Source organism: Canis lupus, chromosome 33 (assembly GCF_048164855.1).
Source record: "Canis lupus baileyi chromosome 33, mCanLup2.hap1, whole genome shotgun sequence".
NCBI lineage: Eukaryota > Metazoa > Chordata > Mammalia > Carnivora > Canidae > Canis > Canis lupus.
Window position 1 is genome coordinate 12,832,287 of NC_132870.1, and position 10,986 is coordinate 12,843,272.

Genomic DNA, 10,986 nt, shown 5'->3' on the forward strand with positions numbered 1-10,986 from the left:
AAAGAAAACGAGAGAAGAGACATGTGATGGCATCTTAGAAAGAAAACGGATTATAGTATCTAGTTTCCCTCATATTATGGTTGTGAGGAGTTAAGGGTAGATAAACTAGTAAACTGTTTACTACTGACCCATAACATAGATGGCAGATTTGTTTGTGGATTTCAAAATTCAGGATGGTGGCCACAATTAAGCCTCAGGGGGAAAACCAGAAAGCTTTGAACGAGAAAGTGATCAATGGCTGCCAGTAAGAGACATGACCTGAGAAGAGATCCAGCTTCTTTAGTCATCATGAAGTGAGAGATCTCAAAAAACCAGGGTATCTGTAACTATGTTAGTCAGAGCCCTTTTACACTCAGCTCTCTTATCATTTTACTGTTTCCTGCTCCCTCTGTACAGGCCTGCTATAGTTGTAGGTACATTTGATCCTATATTTTGAGATCTGGTAAACCACCTCATCCCTTTGTTTCTCCAATCTAGGAAAGGAAATGGCTTTCTGATGTTAATTACTAATTTCTTCTAAAGTCTAGATTCCAATTGTTAACATGTAAAGTCATCTTTACGCTGATCTTTTTCTCTGGGAATAATGCCAATATATTCTAGAATATAATTTTCTTGTATCAAAGCTTTTAAATTCTCTGTTCCTCCACATTTACTCTGTTCTTAGTGAAAGATACAGATATTGGTTTCATTCTTTTATAGGGTAGAGAATTCAAAACAAGGAGATATCTGAGTCTTAAAAGGAGAATACTATCCAGGGGTATCAAAGAAGCCAGTAGGAGTGAGTAGCCAGAGATTAACTAGATTTAGTGAGATGGAACTAGGAATCTGATGCTATGAAAATGATTTCAGTTATTAATTTGGGAATCAGATGTGAGAGAATATCTTGAATGATTACCTAGAAGAGATATTTTATTGTGGCCTATTTTCATTGGTAGCCTAGAGCATGCTGGTGAGAACTCAGCTGAAATGTCCCTCTACTCTTCTGTTGTGAATCTATTCTGGTTCCCACACATGATGGATAAGGCAATTCTCAGATATAAGACCTCATTCCTGATAAGAAACACTGAAGGTCATTGGAAAATGATGCACTAGCCCCAGGTAGTTTAAACTGGTTTAAGAACAACAGAATTTAACCAAGATCCCACGAACCAGTGGAGCTAAGCCTTCTATGTATGGCTCACCTGCCTGACTTTGGTTGAAGAATAGTCAAAGCAGCACCTGGAGAAGAAAGGTCTGAGAAAGGCAGCAATTAAGACTCAAAGAATTGCCTAATATAGTGCCAAATAATTTTGACATAATTGGAAAACTTAGCTTTCATGAATTTATATACAACCAGTTTAGAGTAACACAAATAAACAAAATAAAAGTGTCAAATGCGAACAACTGTTCCAGTCCAAGATGTTTCTTTGTTCAATTGTTGAATATTACAGCAATTCTTAACACTGCTGGGTATGTAAAAAGACTAAGCCTCAGAGAGCTGGGCTAATTTTTCCCCAAGAAAAAACCCTCTGGTTTGTTCATAATTAATTGTAATCTTTGACTCTATAGAGGAAAGCTTATCTCACTTTTGAATTATACTCTTCTCCTTCCCAGATGAGTAGGCTGATCAATGATCTCTAAGCATTATGGGAAAAGGGCCTAAGTTATGTGAGCCCACTTTTTCAATTGTCATCTAAATGCCTGTAATTGATAATTGCATGTTTATCTTTATACCATTTCTCAATAATTACTGTAGTTGAGTAAGATCCCTTCTATTTGTTATATTGTACACATATATTATTTCTTACTTTTATTGGGCATAATCTTTGCGTCCTTCTTGGTGACCACAAAACTGAAACTAATCTCTCTTGATCATCTTATATTTCTATTTATGTTTTCTTTTGCTAAGTATAGATGCATCACCAAATAACACCCATTTTCATCAAATTACATTTTTCTGAGGAATCAGGAATTCTAAAAGCAAGTGTTCGAGTAAGATAAATTTTCATAAGTTATTCCAGTGCTTGAGGACTCTTGAGTACTGATAATTTTATGCTCAATTCATTCATCCACTTACCCTGTCCCCCCCAAAATTTAAGTGACCATGTAACTTTATGAATGACTTAGTGCTTTATGCCCTGTTGGGAGGTTTACCACCATCTGGCAAAAATTTAGCATTTTAGGGGACACTGAATTTTGGCCTGATGGAATTAGGGATCCCTTACTCATTGTGGAGTTGTTAACATTCCATGTGGCTAACATTCAAAGGGCCAATCGATATTTATAAGAGGTGTACAGATGTGTATACAGATGTGTTAACAAGACAGACATAACTCCTATTACAGAGAAGGGGCACCAATTCAAGGCACAGAGGTTTTTATTTTCACCATTTATAGTGATAAGAAGTGAATTATTATATCACATATGGATAACCTTAGAGCATAAATGTTTTAAATGTCCTAAATCTTATAATTAGTGTAGATAATGAGATACACAAAACCCCTTAAACATGGATACATAAATGAATTAAGTATGCTAATCTAGAGTAAAAGGTCATCCAGCTTGGCAGAGGTTTGAGTTTATGCAGCAAGGCAGCTGCAGAATTAGAAACCTCTGGCAAATCTATTTCTAGGTATACTCATTCATAAATAACTGGAAAGGATTTGATGAATCATTTTAATTATTGTCCTTCATGCTTATTGTAACATCTTTTTAAGTATGCGGTTTTAACTGAACCGTCTGTGGTAGACATATCTTTATTTTGAAGAAAGGGATTAAATGATTATTTTAAATACACTTTTTTATTTTAGAATTGTTTTAGATTTACAAAAAAATTTCAAAGGTAGTACAGATTTCCCACATACTTCATACTCAGTTTCCTGTATTATTAACATCTTACATTAGTCTGAGTCATTTGTCATAATTAAAAAGCCACTATTGATTCATTATTATTAACTAAAGTCCATACTTTATTTAGATTTCTTTAATTTTTATTTAATGACTTTTTGTCTATTCTAGAATCCCATCCAGGATACCACATGTCTCCTTAGGCTCCTTTTGGCTAGGATAGTTTATGACTAGCCCTGTTTTTGACCTTGACAGTTGTCAGGATTACTGATCTGGTATTTTGCGGAACATTCTTCAGATGGAATTTGTTTTACTATTAAACTGGGGTTGAGGCTTTTTGTGAGGAAGACAGCAGAGATCAAATGCAATTCTCATCATATTTTATCAAGGATAACTTATATCCACATGACTTGTCATGATTGATGTTAACTTTATTCAAATCTGGCTGAGGTAATGTTTATTAGTCTTCTCCACTGTAAAATTATTCTTCCACTCTTTTCATACTGCAGCCTTTGGAAAGAAGTATTCAGCACACATGTAAAGAGTGAATAATTATACTCCCCTTCTTGAGAGTGAAGCATCTGGTAAAGTACCCATATAAATTATTTCTAATTACTCTGCCTGGATGATTTGTCTGTTCTCCCCCATTTATGTATCTAGTCATTTATTTATACCTATATGAATTTATGGATATTTACTTTATATTTTGGGTAATAATCCAATACAATTTTACTTCTCTGTTGCTCAAGGGCTCATTTTATGTATTTTCTGCTCTAGTCTAACAAGGAAAGCATTTCTCAAAAAAAACACTCCATTTCTCCAAGGAACTCTCATTTTCACTTTTTGAGAAGAATACCAGAAACCAACATCTGAATACCAGGTTAGTGCATTGCTAGTGGGACGCCATTTCTTTTATGTCCTCTCAGCTGACAGAGCAGAATACGTGTGCATATACTAACCTGTGTCTATACAGTTAAGAGAAATTCAACTGAGTAAGTGTGAGAATCTAATTGGTTTTATTCAGTGATTTATGAATTGGACAGAATTCTATCTAGTAAATAGATGGAGCTCAGAGGAGTTGTACAAAGTGGAAGGCGTTTATAGACAGGAGGGTGAGACAAGGAAGTTAAAGGGCAGATTATTTGAAACAAGGTTATCTTCCTTTCAGGGAAAACAGGGTTTTATGGCATAGATTCCCTCACTAGTGTTGACCAGGAAATTCCAGACTGATTGGGTTAAAATTTCACTCTTGAAAGAGGCTAAACCTGAAGTTAGGTTATGTATTAAGTATTGGTAGGGCTTAGCAAAAGTGACTCCATTTTAGACCTGCTGTTTCTTTTTAACCAGATGCATTCATGAATATTGCTATATGTAAGAATTTGTATCTATATTAAGCTAAATATGAATTTATACTGATGTTGAGAACTCTAATTCATTGCCATGTGAATCAATATAGACTCCCATTGCTTGGCTGTGACCTCCTACTCCAACCATGAGAAACCTGGCTCCCTCCATTGCCAATCATTTACTTAATCATTCAGTTCCATTATACATATGGTTTCAGAATTATTAACATATACCCCTGTGGGAAAAATGTTACCTCAAGTACAGTGCTTATGTACAATTCCTTTGTCTTTAGCCTTATGACTAGTTTTTTTAAAAAAGATTTTATTTATTTATTCATGAGAGACACAGAGAGAGAGAAGCAGAGACACAGGCAGAGGGAGAAGCAGGCTCCATGCAGGGAGCCCGGTGTGGGACTCGATCCCGGGACTCCAGGATGATGCCCTGAGCTGAAGGCAGATGCTAAACCACTGAGCCACCCAGGGATCCCCTTATGACTAGTTTTGTAAGCAAATTGTTGAACTTATGGCATAGTTTCTCTTTAATGCTTGTAGTGAAGTATGAGAAGAGAGAGAGAAATTGAAGGAACTCTTAAATACAAAGTAACCCGTGAAGATTTGGAAAATTCTCAGTCTATGCATATTACAAAAAATGAGAAAATATGTTCTGGAGAGAACACCAAGGGTGTGGCTGGACAATAACTTCTTAAAGAGATTGTGCATAATTTTAATCAACAGTCTGCAGAAGCCAGAACTAGAAAAGAGATTACACCAGTAGAGACACTGCTAGTTTGAATTGAAAGGGACAGAGATCATCTGAAATAAAGGAAGGCTTTTGGATTTTAGGGGTTCCACAGGATGGGGCAATAGAGTTTTCCATCTGTGAGTGTACTACACATCCTGCAGGAAAAGGGAAGAATGACTGTAAAGGCAATTCAGAGATCAGGAGGACGACCACTCACACCACACGCCCATGTGTAAGGCTGTTTCTTCCTTCGTTTCACAGAGTGGGCCTCTTTCCTTGGTGTCAAGAGATGAGATGAGGTGGGGTCACTGCCTCAGAAACGTGGAGTGAGACTGCTGCTCCCCTGGGCCTCAGAGAACAAACCAGCGAGCCAGAGATGATTATTCTCAAGCTTTAAGGTCTGGAATTTGGCTTGCTATGTTTTGGGCTTTCTTGAGACACATCCTCCACTCCCTTTTCCTTTCCTATTTCTCTTATTTACAAAGGGAGTGTCTATCCTATGCTTGTCCCAGCATTATATTTTGGAAGTGCATAATTTGTCTGGGTTTATGAGGTAACCGCTAGAGAGGAATTGCGTCTCAGGATAAAGCACACCTTAAGTCTGACATGTACATGACTCAGAGGATATTCAGATGATATTTTAGACATGGGATTGATGCTGGGATGTATTAAGACTTTTTGGAGCTATTAGTTCAGGGTGAATGTATTCTGCATGTGAGAAGAACCTGAATTTGGCAGGGGGTGCTTTAAGGGAAAAATGTTATGGCATGGATTGTAGCCCCCTAAAATATATATGTTAAGGGTTTGTGTTTTTTTTTTTTTTAAGATTTTACCCATTTATTCATGAGAGACACAGAGAGGCAGAAACACAGGCAGAGGGAGAAGCAGGCTCCATGCAGGGAGCCCAACACGGGACTCAATCCCGGGACTCCAGGATCAGGCCCTGGGCAGAAGGCAGATGCTCAATCGCTGAGCCATCCAGGCTGCCCCTAAGGTTTTAATCTCCTATCTGACTCTATTTGGAAATAGGGCCTTTAGGGAGGTAATTAATGTTGAATGGGGTCAATAAGGGTAGGGCCCTACCTTGTAGAACTGATGTCTTTATAAGAGGAGAAAGAGACATGGAAGAGTTCTTTTTCTGTCTGCACATATACACAGAAGAAGGGCCATGTTACATATATCTGGAAAGTGGCTATTTTCAAGTCAGAGAGACAACTCTTATCAGAAACTAAATTCTGTGGGGTTTTTTGTTTTATTTTGTTTTGTCTTTTGATTTCTACCTTTCTGTTGAACTTTGTTTATATATTGTTTTTCTGGTTTTAATGAATTGTTTGTATTCTCTGGAAGCTCATTAAACTTCTTTAAAATAATAATTTTGAATTATTTGTCAGGCAATTCATAGATCTCCATTTTAGGGGGTCTGTTAGTAGAAGCTTCTTTTCTTCCTTCTGTGTTATCTTTCTTCCTGATTTTCTGTGTTCCTGAGGGCCTTGTATTGGTGTCTGCTCACTAGAAGAAGCAGTTACCTCCTTGTAGACTTTACATACTGGCTTTAGTAGGGAAGGACTTATATCAGTGGGTAGGTATGAGGGTGCCAACCAGGATGGGGTGGGCAGTCACACCCATCCAGGGGGCACACAGGTTCTGTGGGTGTTGGATTTAGGAGAATGTAAGGGCCCCAGTTCTGAGGTGGGGGGGCATGATAGCACCTGGTCCAGAAGCACAAGTAGGCTCTGGGACAGTTAGATGTGTGGGGGTTCCAGGTCTAAGGGTATGTGGTGGTCCTAGTCCTTGGGGTGCAAAACAGTGTCAACAGGAGTGGTACATGGTGGTGGCAGTTGGGAGGGCATACAATATCTCCAACCAGGGGGAGATGTGGCAATTTGAGCTCCTGGTGGCTCCAAAAACTGGGGTTCTTACTGATGAAGACTGTGGGGTTCCTCAGCAGTAAATACTGTGAGTTTCTGGCAGTGGGAGGACTGCTGGTGTCTTCTTGCTCTCCTTTTCCCCATGGGGGAATCTGACAGCTGAAAGGATTCATCTTACCACTGAGCTGTGCCTGAGGAATGGGGTAATGTGGGTAAAATGAAGCTATTTTTTCTACCTTCTTCTACACAGTTATCCTTGTTCTTTTGCTTCACCAGGTTGCCACAGCTTCTAAACTGGACTCTCGAACTGTTTCAGAGTTATTTTCACTCTGGAAGCAGTTAAGTGATAGTTTTTGATGAGAAACGAGGCCTGGGACCTCCTAGTCTGCTCTCTTGCTGATGTTACTCTGCTTGTCTTTATCTATAGCAGGTAATCCTATGAGCAAGACACATTGCTAACTTCCTTCACCATAAAATTATTTCCTTGGTCAGAAGTTCTATTATGTGAGAAGCTTCAATGATAAATAAAAATTCCACAGATTGTAATCTTGGCAAAGACATCTTGAGCAAGGAAAGTAAATTTATATGCAGAATATATATCTATTCCTGTGTCAAAAATGGCTGCTCCCTCTGGGATTGAAAGATCCCCATCTCAGCCTTCTGGTCACCTTGGGAAAGGTTCTATATCAGGGGTTCATTTTTAATCTTTGCTGTTGCAGTATGGCCTCTCTTTGATCCATGGTTACTTTGTACATGTGCCCATTGAGCAAGGACCAGGGTGGTTGTCCTATGAAAGAATTTGAGACTCATTAAATTCATGGAAGTGGTGAGTGATTGGAGGGGCTGCTGAGAAGAATTGGCCTCCCTTGTGAAGCAATTGACAAAGAGAAAATCATTTAAAGTTTATGGGCCCTTGGTGGAACATTTGGAAAATACCAGAAAGCATATGGAAGGAAAACATTAAGGATGGTTCTATAAAGGCAAAGCATTCATTTATACATTGTTAGATAGATTTTTTTTAATCTTAAAAAGAATCCCTGGATTTTGAAAATAATTATTTCCCAAAGCTACTATTTTACCTACATTTTAAATCAATGGCCTTGACTGCTAAAAAGATGGTTCACATAATTATATCTATGAATGCAGGCGTGAGCATCTGCTGAGCATGGCTTGGAAATTGACAATTAGCAGTAAATCAAAGGATTCAGACAGCCTAATGTTAACATCATCATTAAAATGAACAAGAAGATTACATTGATCAAATATGAAAAGAGTACTTAAAACATTGAATCTATGGGCTTTCCTGCAAATTATTACCTCAGAAGGCTATGTGATCATCTCTCCTTTTCAACTAATTGCCTGCACTCAAATGATTTTATTGCTGCATTATAATTCAAGATTCAGTTTTAAAGTGCTAAAAGAGCAGCTTGTTTAAAAGGAACTATGCTTTTCCTCTATCCATTTTTGTTCATTTTGATCTTAGACTTTAAGAGTTTGGAATATCTTAGAACCGTTAGGATACTCCCCAGAAAGAACTTGGACAACACATAGTGTGAAACATTGGTGTGCTTCAAATGGCCTTTTACACAGGTTTTTTAAAAACCCAGTGTCCCCTTCTTCCATCATCATTGTTGTTTAACATTGTTCTTTTAGTTCTGGCCAAGGCAATAAAGCTATAAAAAAGAAATAGAACATAATTAATAGAAGGAAGAGATAAAAGAAATTATCCCTCTTTCGCTATGATATTCTGATTTTACAAATGAGGAAATAGAGTACAGAAGGATCAATGGCATTACAAGGTTTAATAGCTCATGAGTGAAAAAGCTGGGTTAATAGAAATAAGGTTTAGAAAAAAATGGCAGAGATAGACTTTCTGTAGCATGGTTTATAATCTGTAGAGATGATGTACAGAAGAAATAATTTTAAGACCTCTCTTCAGACATTGGTCATTTATTTTACATTCAATACATTTTCCTTTGAGTGCCTACTTTACACAGGGAGACCCTGAGCTCTGGGGAGGGAGAGATGGCCTAGGCAGATGCTATGTATCCCTGCTCTTAAACTGCCTTCATTCAGGCAGGGTTGCAGATGTTTCAGATGTTTAACCAAAATTAATTATTATTGTAATAAATACTTCCAGACGGTAAGGTACAGTGCTAACAGCACACAAAAGAGAGGGATCCATCTGATTTTCTCTGGTGAATCAGAGTAAAAAAACAAAGCACAATCCCTTAAGTATTTAGGTAATCTGGTTTTCTTTTTTAATTTTTTTTAACTTTTCCTTTTTAAATGTAGGTAATGATACAGTGCTACATCTAGAAAAAATGGTGATAATGAAAAAATTATGCAATAAGTTTTTGAGCTATCACTGGGTAAAATGTGGGATATAAGTAAAGGGTGATTAAAAGTAGATTCCAGATTTATGAGGTTTAGGCAAACAGAGGTTTGTTTTTCTCATTAGGAGCTCTCTCAGGAATGATCTCTCAAAGCACATGCCTTAAGTAACATGCAGGCTGCAGGCCCCACATCACATGCTGAATCCTGGCATCATTTTTTTTAATATATATATTTTTAAGATTTTATTTATTTATTCATGAGAGACACACACAGAGAGAGGTAGAGACACGGGGAGAAGCAGTTTCCACACAGGAAGCCTGATGTGGGACTCGATTCTGGGACCCCAGGATCATGCCCTGGGCCGAAGTCAGGTGCTAAACCGCTGAGCTACCCAGGGATCCCCCTTTTTTTAAATATATTTTTTTAAGATTTTATTTATTTGAATCCTGGCATTATTATGTGAGTCATTGACCACACATTGCTCTTAGCATTTCTTAGACAGCACATGGCACAAAACCCCATTCTGTTTCTATGGGCAGTGCTCTTTGTGCAAGAGGCAGACATGTCTGAGAAATCAGAGAGGATGTACAGCAGTTTGTTCAGATTCTAGCTGCTTGATCACTGTCATTGGGCATCAAGACATGCTGGCAATGTTTTAATAAATCCAGAATAATTCTACCTGTGATGGCACCAAAGCATCTCTTCCTTTGCTGAGCAGAAAAAGAAATGCCACTAATATGGATATCAAGATTTAGGTTTCTGCCAGAAATAGTTAGGACAGTGCAAAATTAATAATGAATGCTATGATGCTATAACGCAGCTATGCAACTAGGTATTAGAGGCATGTTATTTAAAAAATTCTTTTCAATAACAGCTTTCACAACACATACAAACACACACACACAAACTTCATGTAAATGAGAAACAAAGGGCACTTTCATAAAATTGAATATTTTGCATTGATTTGTTTAAATATCTGGGTAATTAAATTTTATGGAGTTAGCTGATTGGTTTATGGAAGTCACTAGATGGCAGTACCAACTAGTTAGTGATATTACAGTTCAGATTCAGGTGCTTCTTAAAACACCAAAACCTGAAAGGAAGATAGGAAACTAGGTTTATTCAGTGGTAACTCTGGGTGAGTGTTTATCTTGGCATGGGGAAACAGGCCTCTAAAGGCAATACTCAGGGGCACCTGGTATATCAGTTGGTTAAGTGTCCAACTCTTGATCTCAGCTCAGTCCTGATCTCAGTTCAGGTCTTGATCTCAGAGTCCTGAGTTTAAGCCCCATGTTGGGCTCCATGCTCAGCATGAAGCCTACTTAAGAAAAAAAAAATAAAAATAAAAAATAAAGGCAATACTGAAACTATGACAAGATCTCATAGTCATAGAAGTGCTAGAAATTTTCAACTTTTCTACAAAGTAGGTCTCGGCAGGTAGAATAATACTTTTTATTTGTGTGGTGTATTATAGTTTATAAGGAACTTTCAGGGACATTTTTCTGATTTAATTCTCACATCAGCCTTGGCATTTAGGTAAGATTGTTATCCTCATTTTACCAGAAAGCTAGAGTCTCTTCAGGCCAGTAGTTCTAAAACACTGAGAACTGAATTGTTCTCATTCAAGTGTGTTGCCTCTGTACCTTTATGCCAAAAGTCTCACTGTTCTATCTTTTCCTCCTCTATTGCATTTATTATGTGGTTTGAATTTCATTGTAGAAGGAACTGCTCAAATATGTTTGTGACCTAAAAAATAATTTGTTACTAGCTTTCCAAAATGTAGCCCTCTTTTAATTGAGGTATTTCTATCAAAATAAACTGGCTGCATCTGTTTTTTTTCTGAGCCAGTCCCACTAAACTCAACATA

The 10,986-nt window shown here is 37.6% G+C and overlaps 1 long non-coding RNA gene across 1 annotated transcript; it reads left to right on the plus strand.

The window, feature by feature from the left end:
- The first annotated feature begins 3,331 nt into the window (after window positions 1-3,331).
- Window positions 3,332-5,308, plus strand: LOC140623616 (uncharacterized). The gene is made up of 3 exons (XR_012023170.1): window positions 3,332-3,410; window positions 3,604-3,706; window positions 5,176-5,308. It is a non-coding gene; the product is annotated as an uncharacterized lncRNA (long non-coding RNA).
- Window positions 5,309-10,986: the final 5,678 nt, after the last annotated feature.